The sequence below is a fragment of the Eretmochelys imbricata genome, chromosome 1 (assembly GCF_965152235.1).
Source record: "Eretmochelys imbricata isolate rEreImb1 chromosome 1, rEreImb1.hap1, whole genome shotgun sequence".
Taxonomy (NCBI): Eukaryota; Metazoa; Chordata; order Testudines; family Cheloniidae; genus Eretmochelys; species Eretmochelys imbricata.
The window spans coordinates 86064841-86085276 of NC_135572.1; positions in this window are offsets into that span (position 1 = coordinate 86064841).

Sequence of the window (20436 nt, forward strand, 5' to 3'; positions counted from 1 at the left end):
ATAACTCAGAGAATACCCAGAGGGGCAGATTATGGAACACTGAGTACCCTAGTTGTTTAAATAAAGTGATCCTGTTTGTGATATCCCAAAGAACATTGTGGGGATCATTATGTTACAAGAGTAGAAATAGTCTGAAGAAAATAGTTCTGAACATTTTTCCTTGTGCCGCCAGGGACTTTTTTAGAGGAACTCCACTATGACTTTGTAGATGTATTGAAAGGTTGTGTGATATACAATATACTTTGTTCTTATTTACAGGTTTTAAATCATGTGTTTCATCAAGTACCCCAGCTTCATTCCAAAGAATTTGAAGTTTTTATCTATTATTTTCCCCTCCGGCATGACCAACCACAGAATTCTAAAAGGTCATCCTTGTTGTGATTCAAGAGGCAAACAAATTAACAACTCTGTACTGAAAAGTATTTGAGCAATTTTGTGTCATGACAATGGATTTCTTCCCAAAATCTCTCTCTTGAGCAAAGTCTTCAGGACAGTGTTTGTTTTTTAAGACTTAATTGCTAATAAACTTGAACCCTCATGCATTTATTTTAAAAAGGAAATATCATATTTGGAATATTAATATATGAAACAGTTGATTTGTAAACAAGTACAGATGTAACATTCTACCTGATTAAATTCCAAATATTTGAGGAAAGTTTGTAGAATATTTAATATTTCATGAGCTGCAGCTCACTTCATCAGATGCATACCGTGGAAACTGCAGCAGACTTTATATATACACAGAGAATATGAAACAATACCTCCTCCCACCCCACTGTCCTGCTGGTAATAGCTTATCTAAAGTAATCATCAGGTTAGGCCATTTCCAGCACAAATCCAGGTTTTCTCACCCTCCACCCTCCCACACAAATTCACTCTCCTGCTGGTGATAGCCCATCCAAAGTGACAACTCTTAGATTTGTGCTGGAAATGGCCTAACCTGATGATTACTTTAGATAAGCTATTACCAGCAGGACAGTGGGGTGGGAGGAGGTATTGTTTCATATTCTCTGTGTATATATAAAGTCTGCTGCAGTTTCCACGGTATGCATCTGATGAAGTGAGCTGTAGCTCACGAAAGCTCATGCTCAAATAAATTGGTTAGTCTCTAAGGTGCCACAAGTACTCCTTTTCTTTTTGCGAATACAGACTAACACGGCTGTTACTCTGAAACCTAATATTTCATGGTTAACTGGGCAAGAAGTTTTGAAACATTATGACAACATAAATCTCTAATTATTTTAATGTCAATATAGCCAAAATAAAAACAACAAGGAGTCTTTGTGGCACCTTAGAGACTAAAAAATTTATTTGGGCATAAGCTTTTTGTGGGCTAAAACCCACTTCATCAGATGCATGGAATGGAAAATTCAGTAGGGAGGTATAAATACACAGCATATGAAAAGATGGGAGTTGCCTTACCAAGTTGGGGTGAGTGCTAAGAAGCCAGTTCAATTAATGTGGAAATGAGCTATTCTCAACAGTTGACAAGGGGTGTAAATGACTTTTGTAGTGCTAATGAGGCCAATGTAATCAAGGTAGCCCAATTCAAACAGTTGACAAGAATGTGTTAATATCAGCAGCAGGAAATTAGTTTTTGTAGTGACCCATCCACTCCCAGTCTTTATTCAGGCCTAATTTGACAGTGTCTAGTTTGTAAATTAATTCCAGATCTGCCGTTTCTCTTTGGAGTCTGTTTTTGAAGTTTTTTTTTATTGAAGAATTGCCACTTTTAAGTCTGTTATTGAGTGTCCAGGGAGATTGAAGTGTTCTCCTACTGTTTTTTTAATGTTATAATTCTTGATGTCAGATTACATCAGCCACACCATCAGGGGCTCGTTCACCTGCACATCTACCAATGTGATAACATTGGCCAAACCGGGCAGTCTCTACGTAAAAGAATAAATGGACACAAATCTGACATAAAGCATTATAACATTCAAAAAACAGTAGGAGAACACTTCAGTCTCCCTGGACACTCAACAACAGACTTAAAAGTGGCAATTCTTTAACAAAAAAACTTCAAAAACAGACTCCAATGAGAAACTGCAGAACTCACCTCCCTGGGAGTTATTGTTTCAGGCTGTGCATAGAACCAGAAAGACACCACACATTGGTTTACACTCCATTCACATTGGGAAAGTTTCCTTCACAAACATGAGGGCTAGAAACAATTTTTAAACAATGTAAAAGCAGTGGACTCTGCAGCACAATTATTCAGCAAAGAGTGCATTTTGTTGCATTTTGTTGTGGTGCAACAGAATCACTGAATTCATGGAGTCCTGCTTTTTAGGAAGGATTTGAATGAGGACACAGGATGCTTAGTGGACAAGAAGGTAAGAAGTTAAAAGTTTATATAGGCTACCCTATACCAGAGATTCTCAATCTGAGGGTTGAGAGTACATGTACAAAACAGAGAGCAACTGCTATAAAACATATAATTTAAATCTAGCATTTTAGAAAATTGCACCCACCTTTCCGTCACAGTGTATTGCATTTACTTCAGATGGATTGTAAATGTATAGCGCAGCAATTGCTGTTCCTCAACAAAATATATACTTGTAATTTCACTACTTTAATGAAAATGTAGTCTTCAGATTGTATATTGTATGAGCACATTTGTTGTCTTGAGACTAAGAAGGTAGGACAGAGACAATATTAACGGGTTTGATTGTTCAGCAGTTGAAGAGGTGCATTAAACCGAAGACCCATCAGAACACTGAGATTGGCAAACAAAAATGCAATTTATATTTGAACAGTCAGATACAGTCAGGGGCTGTGCTGGGGTGGGGGGTTGGAGCTTGCAGGGGCTATAGCCACCCCAAAATTTGCCTTAGGCCCCCTGTAGCCACTCTTCCAGCCCAAAGTCCACCACAAAGGTCAAATGTTATATAGAAGTAAGGGTGGCACGGTATGGCATTGCCACTATTATTTCTGCAGTTCTGCACTGCAGCTGGCAGTGACAAAGCTTTCAGAGCTGGGACCTGGCCAGAAGCCGCTACCCTCCAGCTGCCTATCTCTGAAGACAGCACTGCCACCAGCAGCAGCACAGAAGGAAAGGTTGCAATGGGCACTAAGTCTCCTGTGAAAAGTACCATTGACAATGTTTCTTCATGCTCCCTCCCCCATTAAACAGTAACTATTAAAAAAAATCTGCTTAACAATAACTCAATGAAAATGTGTTTTAGTCTCCATTTAAAAGTGGCGAGAAAAGATAACTTCATCTTAAAACAATAGTGTTATAAATTTAGCATTTAAAATAGTGTTAAATATAAAAAAAATGGGGTTTTTAATTTATAAGAGGGTTTCCACGCAGAGGCTTGCTGTCTGAAAGGGGTCGCCAGTACAAAAAGTTTGAGAACCGCTGCCCTAAACTTATGAAATGAACAAACTAGTTCTAATTAGAAAGAAAGAGGGTCACATTATTGTTATTTTTAGGTGATGTGTTTGCTTCAATCTTTGTTAACATTAAGCTCTGAGGCATAGAAGTTTAAAATAGATATTTGCCCAGTTATTCCAAATCTTTCAAAAAGTTCTGGAATCTTTCACCTACCTCTGCATTCCCTTCCTTCTGTTGGAACAGAAACACAAATATATATTTTTTGTGATCTGAAAGGATTCTCATAAGAAATTTCTACCTATCTGAAACCAGGAAACACTAGCTTGTCTACACTATGAAATTAGGTTGATTTTATAAAAGTCGATTTTTAGAAATCAATTTTATACAGTCAATTGTGTATGTCCCTACAAAGTGCATTAAGTCAGCAGAGTGCATCCTCACTACCGTGGCTAGCATCGACTCACAGAGAGGTGCACTGTGGGATGCTATCCCACAGTTCCTGCAGTCTCTGCTGCCCATTGGAATTCTGGGTTAAGCTCCCAATGCCTGATGGGGCAAAAACATTGTTGCAGGTTGTTTTGGGTACATGTTGTCATTCTCCCCTCCCTCCCTCCCTTCCTCCCTCCTTCCATGAAAGCAACTGCAGACAATCATTTCGCATCTTTTTTCCTGGGTTACCCACGCAGACGCCATAGCATGGCAGCATGGAGCCCGCTCAGCTCACCGCTGCTGTTGTGAGCATTGTAAACACCTCACACATTATACTGCAGTATGTGCAGAACCTGGCTAAGAGACGGCAGAACAAAGATGACCCTGAGGAGGACATGGACACAGACATTCCTGAAAGCATGGGCTGTGGCAATTGGGACATCATGGCGGCAGTGGGGCTGGTTGATACAGTGGAATACCGATTATGGGCCTGGCAAACAAGCTCAGACTGGTGGGACTGCATGGTCTTGCAGGTATGGGATAATTCCCAGTGGCTGCAAAACTTCTGCATGTTTAAGGCCACTTTCCTGGAAATCTGTGAGGTCATAGAATCACATAATCATAGAATATCAGGGTTGGAAGGGACCTCGGGAGGTCATCTAGTCCAACCCCCTGCTCAAAAGCAGGACCCATCCCGAATTAAATCATCCCAGCCAGGGCTTTGTCAAGCCAGACCTTAAAAACTTCTAAGGAAGGAGATTCCACCACCTCCCTAGGCAATGCATTCCAATGTTTCACCACCCTCCTAGTGAAAAAAGGAGTTGCTTTCCTGCACCCTGAAGTGCAGGAATACTAAGATGAGAGCTGCCCTGATGGTTGAGAAGTGAGTGGTGATAGCCCTGTGGAAGCTTGCAACACCTGACTGCTACCAGTCAGTCAGGAATCAATTTGGAGTGGGCAAATCTGCTGTGGGGACTGCTGTAATTCAAGTAGCCAGTGCAATCACTGACCTTATGCAATCAAGTGCAGTGACTCTGGCAAACATGCAGGTCATATTGGATGGCTTTGCTGCAATGGGTTTCCCTAACTGTGGTGGGGCAATAGATAGAACGCATATCCCTATCTTGGCACTGGACCACCTTGACAACCAGCACATAAACCACAAGGGGTACTTCTCAATGGTGCTGCAAACACTGGTGGATCACAAGGGACATTTCACCAACATCAATATGGGATGGCCGGGAAAGGTGCATGACGCTCACGTCTTCAGGAACTCTGTGCTGTTTGAGCAGCTGCAAGAAGGGACTTACTTCCCAGACAAGAAAATTACTGTTGGGGATGTTGAAATGCCAATAGTTATCTTTGGATACCCAGCCTACCCCTTGTTCCCATGGCTCATGAAGCCATATAGAGACAGCCTGGACAGTAGTAAGGAATAGTTCAACTATAGGCTGAGCAAGTGCAGAAGGGTGGTAGAATGTGCCTTTGGGTGTTTAAAAGCTCACTGGTGCTGTTTGATGACTAGGTTAGACCTCAGAATAACCAATATTCCCATTGTTATTACTGCTTGCTGTGGCTCCATAATATCTGTGAGAGTAAGGGGGAGATGTTTATGGCTGGGTGGGAGGTTGAGGCAAATCACCAGGCTGCCAATTTTGAAAGGCCAGACACCAGGGTGATTAGAAGATCACAGTAGGTGTGTTGCACATCAGAGAGGCTTTGAAAACCAGTTTCATGACTAGCCAGGCTACGTTGTGACCTTTGTGTGTGTTTCTCCTTGATGCAAACCTGCCCCCTTTGTTGATTTTAATTCAGTGTAAGCCAACCACCCTCCCCCCCCCCCTTCTATCACAGCTGGCAAAGGAAATAAAGTCACTATTATTTTGAAACCACACATTCTTTCTTTGTTAATTAAAAAAAAAGGGAGATAACTGATAAGGTAGCCCGGGTGGGGTAGGGTGGGATGGGGGAGGAGGGGAGGAGGGAAGGACAAGGGCACATTGCTTATTGTAGCCACACTACAAATCAAAACTGTTTGAATGACAGCCTTCTGTTGCTTGGGCCATCCTCTGGAGTGGAGTGCCCGGGTGCCTGGAGCCTCCCCCCATCCCCTCATTCTTGGGCTTCTGGGTGAGGAGGATATAGAACTTGGGGTGGAGGGCAGGTGGTTGTACAGTGGATGCAGTGGTGGTCTGTGCTCTTGTTGTCTTTCCTGCATCTCCACCAGACACCTGAGAATGTCTGTTTGTCCCCCATTAGCCTCAGTATTGCATCCTGCCTCTTCTCGTGGCGCTCACTTGATGCTTTCCTGGACTCTGCCACTGAATGCCTCCATGCATTCAGCTGTGCCCTATCAGTGTGGGGGGACTGCATGAGCTCGGAAAACATGTCATTGCAAGTGCATTTTTTTCGCCTTCTAGTCTGCGATAACCGCAGGGATGGAGATGATAGGGGGAGCATAGAAATATTTGCACCTGCAGGGGGATAAAAAGGGAGAGTAAAATTTAATATGATACATTTCTGAGAACAAAAGGGAGACTCTTTCAGAGTGAATCAAGCAATTCAGAGCAGACAGCACATGCGCTTTAGGTACAAGGTCGCATTTTGCCTTTTATATTGAGCACCTGCCGGTATGGTAACACATCACACACGGCTGGGCAACAGCATTTGGTTTCCAGGCAGCCACGGTAAGCCAAAGGGTATGTGGGTTTGGCTTCTAATGCCTTCATAACATGTGGGAATGTTTTCAAACTGAAGCGTCCTCCTTTCCCATAGCAAGCAATGCCAGTTGGGTTTGCACTACCCCAAATTTGACCCAGCAAGGTCGATTGTAGCGCTATTCCCATCTTTGTAATCATTGTAATGCAAAGAAAAACTGCCTTTAATCCCTTAGAAACAAGTGATCATTTCTGAAAGCAAAGTACTGGGCGGAATCAACACTGTATATTATAACCACACATGGATCTACTTCTGTCTTGTTTTTTCCTTAATATTTTATTAACATAGTATTCATGAAAGTAATGCAGAATCCTGACCTGAAATAAACATGTTAATTCCAGTTCTCAACAGCGGTTGTCATTCAGCCCAATGTTTTCCCCTGATCCTTCAGTCGCACACACACTTAAGCTTTACTCATATAGATAGCCCTTGTAGTAACTAAGGCCCCCAAATTATGAGTTATTCTATTTAAGAGTTACTCAGGCATCAAGGCTGCTTAGAAAAGCTAGGACAAAGGACTGAGAAAATAACAACCACATAACCCTCAAGGTCTAATGACAAGATTTCTTCAGACTGTCTGAGGAAAATTCAATGTTGCTGCAGCCTTTGGCAAGAGTGTAATGCTGGTATAACTAAAGAGATTTCCTTTTCGTCTTTGCTGTGAATGAATGAATATATTAAAAAAATTGATATCAAACATTACGATACTATATAATGGGCCAGATACATAAATGCAAAATAGGGAACTTAATAGAACCTTATGTTGTGATTAAAGGAAGTTATGCTATAAAAGGGAAGTCAGTTATAAGTGATACAACTTTCTTAAATAAGAAACTGACACCCACAGAACAGAACTATTCTATTATTGCAAAATAGAAAAGGTATGCTATGGTGTGGGCAATCAAGCAGCTAATTCCCTATCTATTTTGCAAAAAATGTAGGGCCTAGACAGACCATTCTCCATTGGTGTGGCTACCTCAAACCAAAAGGTGCCATTTTCAAACTGCTACATTTCAGCATCACTCTCCAAAGCAGGAAGATGTTAAAGAAAAAGAAGACACAGTGGCAGATGGATTCTCCAGGCAAGAGGGTGATGACCCAATGACTATAGATCAGCCAGGGACTTACCCCTATTGTAAGAGGGGAGGTATGACCCAGAAACCCCTCAATGCTGGCTAGTAAGAAGGTTAGAAGTATATCCTGAATCTTTTAGGTACATTCTGGTTCACCAAAGAATTTCATGTGATGTCTTACATGAAAGTCAGGGTCACATAAGTCATTAATGTTATTGGAAAATGTATGTACAGATACTAAGGTGTTACGCATGTATGCTAAAAATATGTTCCTAAAGTCTTGTTCAAAGTAGAGTTGACAAACAGGTTTCTGCCCAAGAAAGGATGTTCATTCACCTCTCCTTCTTGGGCCACGTCTAAATTAAGTATTGTAAACCAAAACAACATAAACTCCATTTCAAAAGAAGTCAATGGGAGAGGAGATGCAAAACCAACAAGGAGTGAACACACTAGAGAATGAACTACAGGGACGAGGTTTCATCCTGACTTTGGAGGTAGAAACAGTGAATGTTGGGGAATATAAGGAGAAGGTAAGGAGAAGGTAAGGAAGGTAAGGATTAAGAAATAATTAGACAGTGGATTACATTCATGAAAACAGGATCACAAAAAGTCATGATTGAAGTGCTGCAAAGGTCATTTGGGGTGAGAAATAATTCTTTATTCAGGATGTTAAGCTCTTAAGTGTAGTCTCTAGAAATTGTATTATGAGTTTGATTTTACGTAACTCTTGTTTCCATTATCTTTACTCACTGTCCCTTGAATTTTTGATCTTATTGTTGTTTTCACTGTAACTACATATCAGTGATGTAGTGTTATACAAGAAGCTGATCCTGAGTTGAATCATTCAAGCTGTTGTATGCACTGTTCCCTGGAGGACAGCAGACCTGGTATTTCTGTGGGTATATCATGAGTATTGAGGCTGCAGGGGAATGCTTCCAAGGGGTTCAGGGACATGTGTAACTGTTTGTAGAATGAGTATATCTGAGACAGAACTCCAAATTATAATCCAGAAATGAAAAGTTATTACACTAATTTAGAGTGCCACCTCTCTCCATTTGTCTCTTCTATACAATTTATTTAATTTTAGATTGTAAACTCTTAAGGACTGTGACTTAATATGTGCCTAGAACAATAGGGCCCTGAACTCACTAGGGTCCCCTAGATGCTACTGTAATATACATAATGATGACACCAGAAATTCTCTAATCTTCAAATAATCTATGGGAAGAGATTAAATTAATTTTTCATTTTTTTAGTATTTATTACCTCCCTATATAATATCTAGTCCTGACATGACACATCTGCCCTAATGGTTTGTACCTATTTGTGTGAATGAAGTGAGAAGCTAAAACATATTTTAATAAATATTTTGATTTAGCATTTTTTTTCTGCAAAGCCTGGATGTATACAAGATTAACTGTTTCTTACATGCTGCTTCTTTCTGAAAATCATATTGGGCAAATGAACTAATTATTAGGAGGATAGAAACTCAAAAGGTGAGATAGTAGAAATCTGCAGGAATTTTGGAAAAAACATCAACATCCCCAAATTTATAATTATGCTTACATATACTTTCAACTGAGAATTCCAAAGTGCTTTACAAAAGTAAGCTATATATACTTCACAATATTCTTGTGACATGAGTAAGAATTATGTTCTCTTTGTCACTGAGCATGCAGAGAGAAATGCAGTTGTTTTTTCCCAAGTCACACAGTGAGGCAATGACAGACCTTGGAAACGCCCTAGGAATTCTTATTCCAATCATCTTGGTTTACCACTAAAAACACACTGTCTCTTGAATTTTCATGCAGAGAACAGGTTATTGAAATGTCTCTGAGGATTCTTGGTTTAGCAAATGTGAAGTTTTATTTTTATGGGGCTATCTAACAGAATTTATTGTGTTTGAACATAGAAATGTAGGACTGGAAAGGACCTCAATAGGCCATCTAGTCCAGTCCTCTGCACTGAGACAGGACTGAGTATTATCTAGACCATACCTGACATGTATTTGTCTAACCAGTTCTTAAAAACATCCTAAAATAGGTAGGTTGTAGAATCTCTAGGTAATTTGTTGCAGTGCTTAACTACCCTTACAGTTAGAAAATGTTTCCTATTATCTAACGTTAATCTCCCTTGCTTCAAATTAAGCCATTACTTCTTGTATTGTCCTCAGAGGATACAGAGAACAATTCATCACCTTCCTCTTTATAACAACCTGTTATGTTCCCCCTCAGTCTTCCCTTCTCCAGACTAAACAAACCAATTTTTTTCAATCTTTTGTCATACATCATGTTTCTAGACTTTTAATAATTTTTGTTGCTCTCCTCTAGATGTTATCATGTTTGTCCACATCTTTCCCCAAAGTGAGGTGCCCAGAATTGGACACAGTACTCCAGCTGAGGCCTTATCAGTGCTGATTAGAATGGAAGAATTACTTCTCAACATGATTATGAACAGCTGAATCAGATGATGTCCAAACCACAGTTCAATTGTTAGTATAGTCAGCTTTGTGTCAGCTAACAGTGACAAAACCCTAGTCTCAGAAAAGTGGAATGCAAATATAGCCATGAAGTCATTATCAATGCCTTCATAACACAACATAAGGAGAGTAAGCCTCATATTGAAATCATCATCCCACACTTCTAGTTACAGTATACATGTTTTGGTCCAAGTGATTATCATAACAAGCAACAATTAAAACATGCAAACCAATTTAATAAATTAATCTCTAAGCCATTTCACTCTGGCCCTGTTAATGTGAGTACATGCAAAAGTTAGTGAAGAATAAGCAAATGCTGCAGTCCACGTTCACTCCAACTGCACAGAGAACTGTCATGAGACAGCTGTTGTTAGCATTAAGTCTTATCAAAATAAAGATTAGCTTAAATACATCTATGCACACACACATACATGCACAAAAGGGAAAACTGAACAGAAACACATTAAAATAGATGTGTCACAATTCAAGTGTAATCATGCAGAAATCACCTGCCACACAAATTATGATATAAAATGGGTGATAAGCAAGAAACATACACTGAGAGCAAAATTCATTTGTTACATCTATCCTTGGCAGTTTCATAATAATAAATTTAATATTGATGTGTAATAGGGCAGCGCAGATTGAAAGGGGAAAGCTGACTGAGTATAAGTCTCCTTGTATGCTAGGCATAGAGAGCTAGGATGGCAAAACATCAAACCATTATTTTATCTTTCTGCAGTAGGTGGCCAAAGTTCCAAAGACCACTTTACTGAAAGGAGTTTTATTGAAGGATTTAAATGTACCATTTTATGAGAAATTGTATGAATCACCTTAATACAAAACAAAATACAATTACAAAACACTACAGTATCTAACAATATTTCATTTATTTAGTTATTTCATTAGTTTCAGTCAGGAGAACAAGAGTCTATTAGTTGACACATAAAGTTGAATGGTATTAGAGATGATGATCCTCTTGTGGATATACACTTTTCAGTTTATACTGGTTATCGCTCTGCAGTCTTTTAGTGCCATGATTTTTTCAGAAACGTTCTTTTTATTTTCTTTGTAAAACTTTTTATGCAACTTCAGTGCTCATGAAAACTGCTTGACTGATAAGCCTAGTGAGTGAAATTCTTTATTTATCCATCCAATGCAGGGACTGGCAACCTTTGGCACGCAGCTCACCTTGGTAAGCCCTCTGGAGGGCCGGGCTGGTTTGTTTACCTGCTGCGTCCGCAGGTTCAGCCAATTGCAGTTCCCACTGGCCGTGGTTTGCCGCTCCAGGCCAATGGGGGCTGCGGGAAGCAGCGTGGGTTGAGGGATGTGCGGGCTGCCACTTCCCACAGCCCCCTTGGCCTGGAGCGGTGAACCTGGCCTGGGAGCTGCGATCGGCTGAAACTGTGGATGCAGCAGGTAAACAAACGAGCCTGGCCCACCAGGTGCTTACCCTAGTGGGCCGCGGGCCAAAGGTTGCTGATCCCTGACCTAATGTAACATAAGAATGGCATAGTGGGTCAGACCAACAGTCCATCTAGCCCCATATCCTGTCTTCCAAAAGTGGCCAATGATGTACAGAACGGTACCTAATGAGCAGCTGTACAAACTTCCTCCATACTGCCCTGCCACTGTCTCTCAACCCTGACCTAGAGTGACTACAGGTTGGGTTAAAGGGATAGTCTCATCCTATGTATATTCAACCACTAGCCTCTCTGCTGAGATTCCACCAACGATTTACCAGTGTAATTTTGTTGTTGTTGTTCTTTGGATATCTCTGGATTAGAACATAGACCAAGTCCACCAATATCATTTCACTTAGGATACCAAAAAGGAAGAGACTATAATATTCCAAATCACTTATTAAAAGAGTATTATTTTGTATATATTAGCACCAAAAAGAATGACACAATCCCCATCCTGAGAAGTTTAGAAACTAGGTTAGATAGGTTATGACAGAGAGAGGTGATATCAATCAAGATGCAGGGAGGATTACCAAACAGATTTTTATTTTTATGTTATTTTTTTACACAAGTTACAGCATCATGTTAATTTCTTTTTAAACAATTTTCAATGTTATTGTGCAGATTTGAGAGTGTACAACATTGTTAGTGAGAGCTTGGAGAGCAGGAGTGCTACCGTTCTTTCAGGAGACTTAGCTATATATATTACATATATATGTACTTGTGTACATATACCAAATTAAAATGGATGAGGATGGTACAATCTGAGTCTGTTACTAATTTCTCTCCCAGCAAGATCAAGATGCACTGTAAAACACCTGAGGACAATATGATATTAAGAAAAACAGTAATCTTTTGTGTGGATCTTCTACCATCATAAACATTATTGATGGAATTTTCAAAAGCATTCAGCACCCAGCAGCTCCTATTGTTCTCACAGGAGCTGAGCACCTTTGAAAATCTGGCTTTCCAAGTAGATAAAGAACTAGTCTTCGGTAGTCTTGCAATGAAGAATTCCTTCTGAACAACCATCGTTATAACAGATGAAATTCTCCTCCACTGAAGTCAAGGGCAGAATTCCTATTGATTTTGATGGAGCCAAGATTTCACCCCATATCTATTTTCTTCCTAATAAGCATATTTTAAATATGGTATTTTGTGCTCAGTGGGGGTTAAGCCTTTTATGAACAGGGCTCTATAAATATTACACACACAAAAACACTCTGGTAAAAGAATGTTATTAAAGTCACAAAGTCAACCACTTAAAAGTTAAGAAATGGCCGAATTAAGGTTATGTGTGTAACCTTAATTCAGACCCCTCATGTGTATACACCCCTCGTGTGTATACCTCCTTTTTGGACAAAGTTTGAAGTGTGTAGTGAATGAAGCAGTCCCAAACTCACCAGATTTCTTGTGCCAAATCTACTCCTTTCCATCCTTGTGGTCTAGCTTTTGCCCTCTCTGCATTTGAGTCAGATGGCTTCCTCCTCCAGTGTCGGGGCACCAGCAGGGGGTGAGTCAGAGACAGCATAGGAGAGATGGGCTCCTTACCCTCAGTTCCAGTGCCCTATCCTAGCCTGGAACAGCCATTATAAGGGAAGTCTGGTTTTGCCCCTCTTAGCAGCCCCAAGCTGAAGAATGTTCAATTGTTCTGTGGGGATGACAGATGCACAATCCAGTCACGTGTAGAAACTGTGAAGGGATGGCACATGCACACTGAGAACAGAATGCTCAGAGATTTTAAACTGCTAGAAACTAGGACGTTTATACTGAGCCTGCAGAAACTGTGTTTTTCCAGAGTCTTATAACTTATCCAAATCTGGACAGATTTTCATAGGGAAAGCAAAAAAGCACATCTCTGACACCAAGGCCATCTCCTGCTAAATTTCAACCCCCTTCACCAAAGCATGGGGGTTCTAAAGCATTTCAGGGAGAAGGTCACCAGAATTTTTTAACGTGAACAGAACCATCTATTTCTCCCCTCTGCCCCCAAACCTCTTTCTTGGAAATATCTGCACTGGTTTGGATGAAATTCTCCTCCCCACCTCCAAAAGAGTCAGCCTGAGGCACACCCCATGAAATATTTCATTCCAAATGGTTAAAGTCATGCACAGTTATAAGCAACCAAAAACAGGGTCTTATAATGGGAAGAGTCAGGCAACTTTAATAGGTGGTGCTTCCACTACGTCCTGTAGTATCTGAAGGAAAACTTATAACTGTGTCAGACTTACTACAATGGAGAATAAAAATGTGCCAATTACCTTACAGAGGTAAATAATTTTACATCAGCATTGGCAATAGTCAAGGTATTTCTGACAAGAAATACTGCAATAGTAACATCATCTATTTATCAGAGGCAAGAATGGCAACGGTTTTTTGTTTGTTTGTTTGCTTGTTTGTTTATTTTAAAAGGGGGAACCACTCTGAAGTTTTTGTGCTAACTCTGAACTGGCATCAAGATTGATGTCATGTACTTAATGGCTCATTGAGCTTAGAAAATGAGAACTTTTACAACTTCATGTGAATAGTTAGACTAACTTGTAGTCATAAAAACAGAGTTCATTAAGAAATATTGAAGAGCATGTGTTCATTTGTATTCTCTCTCTTTCTAAAAACATAGTTTGCACAGATATGCTGTCATATAGTAGCCCATCCTGGAGCACCCTCGTGCAACATGACAGGCACATCTGTCTCAGTTTCCCTTTTCAGGTTCCCCAAAAACTCAGTGTAAGTTTATGCTCTAGTCCATCAACATGTGTCATTATCAAAATGTTCAAATGGTCCTGTGATGGGGTGGACTAGGCTCAAAGCCCCTGCTGGATGCCTCAGGCTCCTGTCACTCCCATCCCAGGAAAGGAGCAGTGCAGAGTCCTAGCAACCTAGAGTGATTGCAAGGAAGCAACCAATCAGAGGGGCTGCTGGAACGGCCAATCAGTGGCCAGGAGGACCATATAAGAAGGAGCTACAGAGCCAGACACAGGTCAGTTCCCCACTAGAGCTAGAGCAGCATGGATGGTGTGGCTGGCTGAGGGAACTGCAACACAACAGACAGCCCAGTGCTCATTGGGACTGGGGAAGCACAGGAGAGCTCTTGGCTGGCTACTGGACCTGAGCTTAGAAGGTCCCTTAGCTAAGGATAAGTGGAGTAGTGGGTGGGCCCAGGCCCCATCCATAGGCCACTACAACTGGACAGCAGTAAACTCCCAGAAGGGCGACTGAACTGTCAGGAGTTCCAGCTGAAGCCTGGGACCAAAACAGTCTAAATGGGTCTCCAGGGAGGAAGCCCTGGGGATATGGCCCCATAGCAGGGATAGACTGATTTAAAGAGGGTGGACACACCCAACTGGAGGGGGTGCTTGCAAGAGGTGGGTGCTGACCCTGTTATGGGTCCCCAATAAAACTATGAAACAGTTAATTCCCTGCACAACACTGACCATAGTTCTTAAAACCCCCCATGCTTTTCCCATCAGGTTCCCCCAACCTCTCTGTTGGGAGAACTGCTATATCATACTCTCTGGACTTCTTTTCAGTCCTCTTCTCAGGAGGGCCACCCCAGTACTTCCAACTGTAGTGCAACCCTACCCTTCTCAGTAGGAACCCTCATAGCTGGGAAATATTTTTTACAAGAGGAATCATACCCTTTAAGGTCAGAAGGGACCATTACGATCATCTAGTCTGACCTCCTGCACAATGCAGGCCACGGAATCTCACCCACCAACTCCTATAACAAACCCCTAACTTATGTCTGAGCTACTGAAGTCCTCAAATTGTGGTTTAAAGACTTCAAGGTGCAGAGAATCCTCCAGCAAGTGATCTGTGCCCCATGCTGCAGAGGAAGGTGAAAAATCCCCATAGCCTCTGCCCATCTGCCCTGGGGGAAAATTCCTTCCTGACCCCAAATATGGCGATCAGCTAAACCCTGAGCATGTGGGCAAGACTCACCAGCCAGACACCCAGGAAAGAATTCTCTGTAGCAACTCAGAACCCACCCCATCTAACATCCCATCACAGGCCATTGGGTATATCTATCACTAGTAGTTGAAGATCAATTAATTGCCAAAATTAGGCTATCCCATCATATCCTCTCCTCCATAAACTTATCCCTCCCCATGGCCCTCTCACAGTTCCTTTGAGTCCAGCACTCCAGCCCTGGAGATGCCAACAAATAAGGTCCTCTGCTCCTTCCCTATTTTCAGCCTGCTTCAGCTCTCTGGCTAGAGCCAGCAGGTAGCTCCCTAATACTGCTGTTTCCACCAGCCTAACCCCTAGCTCAAAGATGCCAGCCTGCAAATCCTTCTTGCTTCTCTTGTGCCTTCAGCCTTCCCTCCGGAACTACCTGTTTCCTTCCAGGACTCCGAGTTTCTCACCTCTTCCTACCTGACTGCTTTAACTCATTGAACAGCCCCTTCACCAGCTTGAAGAGAAATAAGAATGAAAAGATGGCACAGACTTAAGTAGCAAATATTAACCTGTTTTGAGGACCACAGTTCAAAAAAGGTCTGGCTCCTTTCTGCTCAGACTGTTGCTTTCAAGTTGCCTTCCGCAATGAGCCCCTCTGTTCCTGGGTGACTTGACAAATCCACTTTCTGTCTTCATGCACATTGAACAGTGGTCAATGAGCAAATAAGCCCACACTTAAATAGCAGCCCACCCACAGCTGCCTCCTGCCCACCCACAGCTGCCTCCTGCCCATCCTCATTTGCCAGAATTGCAGCTTCCACTTCACTTTTCTATTGTGTCCATAAAAATGCAGTTATTCACATTAAAAAGTCAATATTTGCCAGCAGTTATCTACTTAGCAATGTATTTTAAATTTTAAGCGTAGGAATAAGCTGTGGAAACTCAGGTATTAACACTGTGTAGTAAATGTTGGTAAATGCTGAGTTTTTAAAAGAGATCACCGTAGGTAGCCTATGACAGCAGAAATCAACCCACAGTGCTTTTGTGCTTGGGACTTCTGAACAGCAACTTCATCCATTCACCAATTCAAAGAACATTGCATACAAAATAGGTTAGTTACTTTAAGAAGCAGCATAAATTACTTACTGGATGGCAGCAAAATAGGAGAACACTACACTAGAGAGCATAAGAATGGCCATACTGGCTCAGACCAAAGGTCCATCCATCCCAATATCCTGTCTACCGACAGTGGCCAATGTCAGGTGCCCCAGAGGGAGTGAACCTAACAGGTAATGATCAAGTGATCTCTCTCCTGCCCCCCACCTCCACCCTCTGACAAACAGAGGCTAGCGATACCATTCCTTACCATCCTGGCTAATAGCCATTAATGGACTTAATCTCCATGAATTTATCCAGTTCTCTTTTAAACCCTGTTATAATCCTAGCCTTCACAACCTCCTCAGGCAAGGAGTTCCACAGGTTGACTGTGTGCTGAGTGAAGAACTTCCTCTTGTTTGTTTTAAATCTGCTACCCCCAATTTCATTTGGTGGCCCTTAGTTCTTATATTATGGGAACAAGTAAATAACTTTTCCTTATTCACTTTCTCCACACCACTCGTGATTTTATATACTTCGATCATATCCCTCTTAGTCTCCTCTTTTCCAAGTTGAAAAGTCCTAGCCTCTTTAATCTCTCCTCATATGGGACCCGTTCCAAACCCCTAATAATTTTAGTTGCCCTTTTTTGAACCTTTTCTAATGCCAGTATCTTTTTTTAGATGATGGGACCACATCTGTATGCAGTATTCAAGGTGTGGGCGTACCATGGATTTATATAAGGACAATAAGATATTCTCCATCTTATTCTCTATCCCTTTTTTAATGATTCCTAACTTCCTGTTTGCTTTTTTGACTGCCGCTGCACACTGCGTGGACGTCTTCAGAGAACTATCCACGATGACTCCAAGATCTTTCTCCTGATTAGCTGTAGTTAAATTAGCCCCTATCATATTGTATGTATAATTGGGGTTATTTTTCCAATGTGCATTACTTTACATTTATCCACATTAAATTTCATTTGTCATTTTGTTGCCCAATCACTCAGTTTGAAGAGATCTTTTTGAAGTTCTTCAGTCTGCTTTGGTCTTAACTATCTTGTGCAGTTTAGTATCATCTGCAAACTTTGCCACCTCACTGCTTACCCCTTTGTCCAGATCATTTATGAATAAGTTGAATAGGATTGGTCCTAGGTAGGACTGACCCTTGGGGAACACCTCTCAACTCTGAAAATTTACCATTGATTCCTACCCTTTGTTCCCTGTCTTGTAACCAGTTCTCAATCCATAAAAGGATCTTCCCTCTTATCCTATGACAACTTAATTTACATAAGAGACTTTGGCAAGGGACCTTGTGAAAGGCATTCTGGAAATCTAAGTACACTATGTCCACTGGATCCCCCTTGTCAATATGTTTATTGACCCCCCCTCGAAGAACTCAAACAGATTAGTAAGATATGATCTCCCTTTACAGAAACAATGTTGACTTTTGCGCAACAATTTATGTTCTATGTCTGACAGTTTTATTCTTTACTATTATTTCAACTAATTTGCCCTGTACTGACGTTATATTTACCAGTTTCAAATTGCCAGGATCACCTCTAGAGCCCTTCTTAAATATTGGTGTTACATTAGCTATCTTCCAACAATTGAGTACAGTAGCTGATTTAAAAGACAGGTTACAAACCATAGTTAATAGTTACACAATTTCACATTTGAGTTCTTTCAGAACTCTTGGGTGAATGCCATCTGGTCCCAGTGACTTGTTACTGTTAAGTTTCTCAATTAATTCCAAAACCTCCTCTAGTGACACTTCAATCTGTGACAATTCCTCAGATTTGTCGCCTACAAAAGACGGCTCAGGTTTGGGAATCTCCCTAACATCTTCAGCCATGAAGACTGAAGTAAAGAATTTATTTAGTTTCTCTGCGATGACTTTATCGTCTTTAAGTGCTCCTTTTGTATCTTGATCATCCAGGGGCCCCACTGGTCATTTAGCAGGCTTCCTGCTTCTGATGCATTTAAGAAACATTTTGTTATTACCTTTTGAGTTTGTGGTTAGTTGTTCTTCAAGCTCCTTTTTGGCTTTTCTTATTACATTTTTAGATGTAATTTGACAGTGTTTATGCTCCTTTCTATTTGCCTCGCTAGGATTTGACTTCCACTTTTGAAAAGATGCCTTTTTATTTCTCACTGTTTTTTTTTTTTAACATGGTTAAGCCACCGTGGCTCTTTTAGTTCTCTTACTGTGTTTTTTAATTTGGGGTATACATTTAAGTTGAGCCTCTATGGTGTCTTTGAAAAGTGTCCATGCAGCTTGCAAGGATTTCACTCTAGTCACTGTAACTTTTAATTTCTGTTTAACTAACCTCTGCATTTTTGCATAGTTCCCCTTTCTGAAATTAAATACCATAGTGTTGGGCTGTTGAGGTGTAGAAGAATATGAATGTGCTGTAAGTTGCTATTCTACTGCAAGAGATTATGTCCAGCTGGAGTAATAGAAAAATTGTTGAGAACCACTGTGTTAAAGACACACTGTAATAGGTGTAATGTGTTCAGAACCTGCAGTGCTGCTGTTGACACACATCTGGGAAAGGAACTTGTGGGGAAAGGATGGGAAGCTGAGCCCACAGTTCAAGTGGCCCAGGGAAGAGGTAAGGGTGGGATGAAGAAAGGATTTAGGGTTTGAAGAAAATCAACTTTGACCTGGGGATGGTGCCATGAAGGGAGTATTTTGACTTAGGGGATGGGTAAAAAGGAAGAAAAAAAATTGAGCTAGGGGCATGAATACTGAGGCACTCAGGGCTTAAGAGAACAGGAACCTTGCCTTGGAAGGGAAACAGGAGATGAGAAAATGGTTGGTGTTTGGGGGCTTATTCCTTCACTCACTTACTTCCCTGGTCCTTCTCGCATGAACAGAGAGCAACAATACCCAAATCCAAAGGTGCAAACAATTCAATGTTTATTGGGGTGAACTTCCAGCAAGCATGATTCCAGTTTCCTTCCTTAGTGTCCCCCTTCCCAGCTCTGACACCACAGAGGCTTACCTCTGTCCCTGTTCCCATTTCCCCCCACACACCCACCCACTCACTCACTGCCCAACTGCAGACTATATAGTAAAACTTGAGTTTTGCTTAGCTATACTTTAACCAATCATTTTCCTGAAATTTAACTAACCAATCCTAACACATTGTAACATGATTAGCTAACCAATGATATGCCAATTTCTTAATTAGCTTACACCCAGCAAAATTAATTATACAGCAGACAGAAACAATCTCAGAACCAGACGGATTATACAGACAAACAATAGGGAAATGGGGACTACAGTGATAGAACAAACACAGAAGTAAGGATTTCACATCCCAGCTATTGATAAGTGAGTTCTTGCCAGACAGGATGCTATCAAACTAAGTTTCCTTTTACATCTTCTAGGCACTTCCCTTTCTCTGGAGGCGATAGGCATTATCAGGACAGGACTGTATTCCTAACAGCCCAATAGCACCTTATTTCAATGTGGCTAGGTTGGAATGTGAAGATGTGACCGTACGCTTCCCAGCTTATGGCTGCCTCTGCTGCTTAGCCAAAGATCTTAGCCTAAGCACAAGACCTCAGACTGTCACAGTAAGAGAAGGCTCTTACACAGGCAGACAGTGATTGGTTCTTTTATACCTCTATAACTAGCTAAGTGATAAGAATTCATCTAAATTCTTAGAGTATAGGCCTTTACAGATAGACCTGAATATCTGTATCCTAAGAGTTGGTCTGCTCTCAGGCAAAAAGGAAGAAAGAAGCAGGAAGAGGTACAGTAGGAAGAAGAAAAAGAATAAATAACAAAGAGAAAGTGGTGGAAGAGGAAGGAAAATGAGGGACTGAAGTTATAGATGAAAAATTCTCAGAAAAAGAGATGAGGCATAGAGGTGAGTGTTTAGGTATCTTTGAAAGGTGAGAAGGAAAGTTTTTTGGACAGTTATTTCCC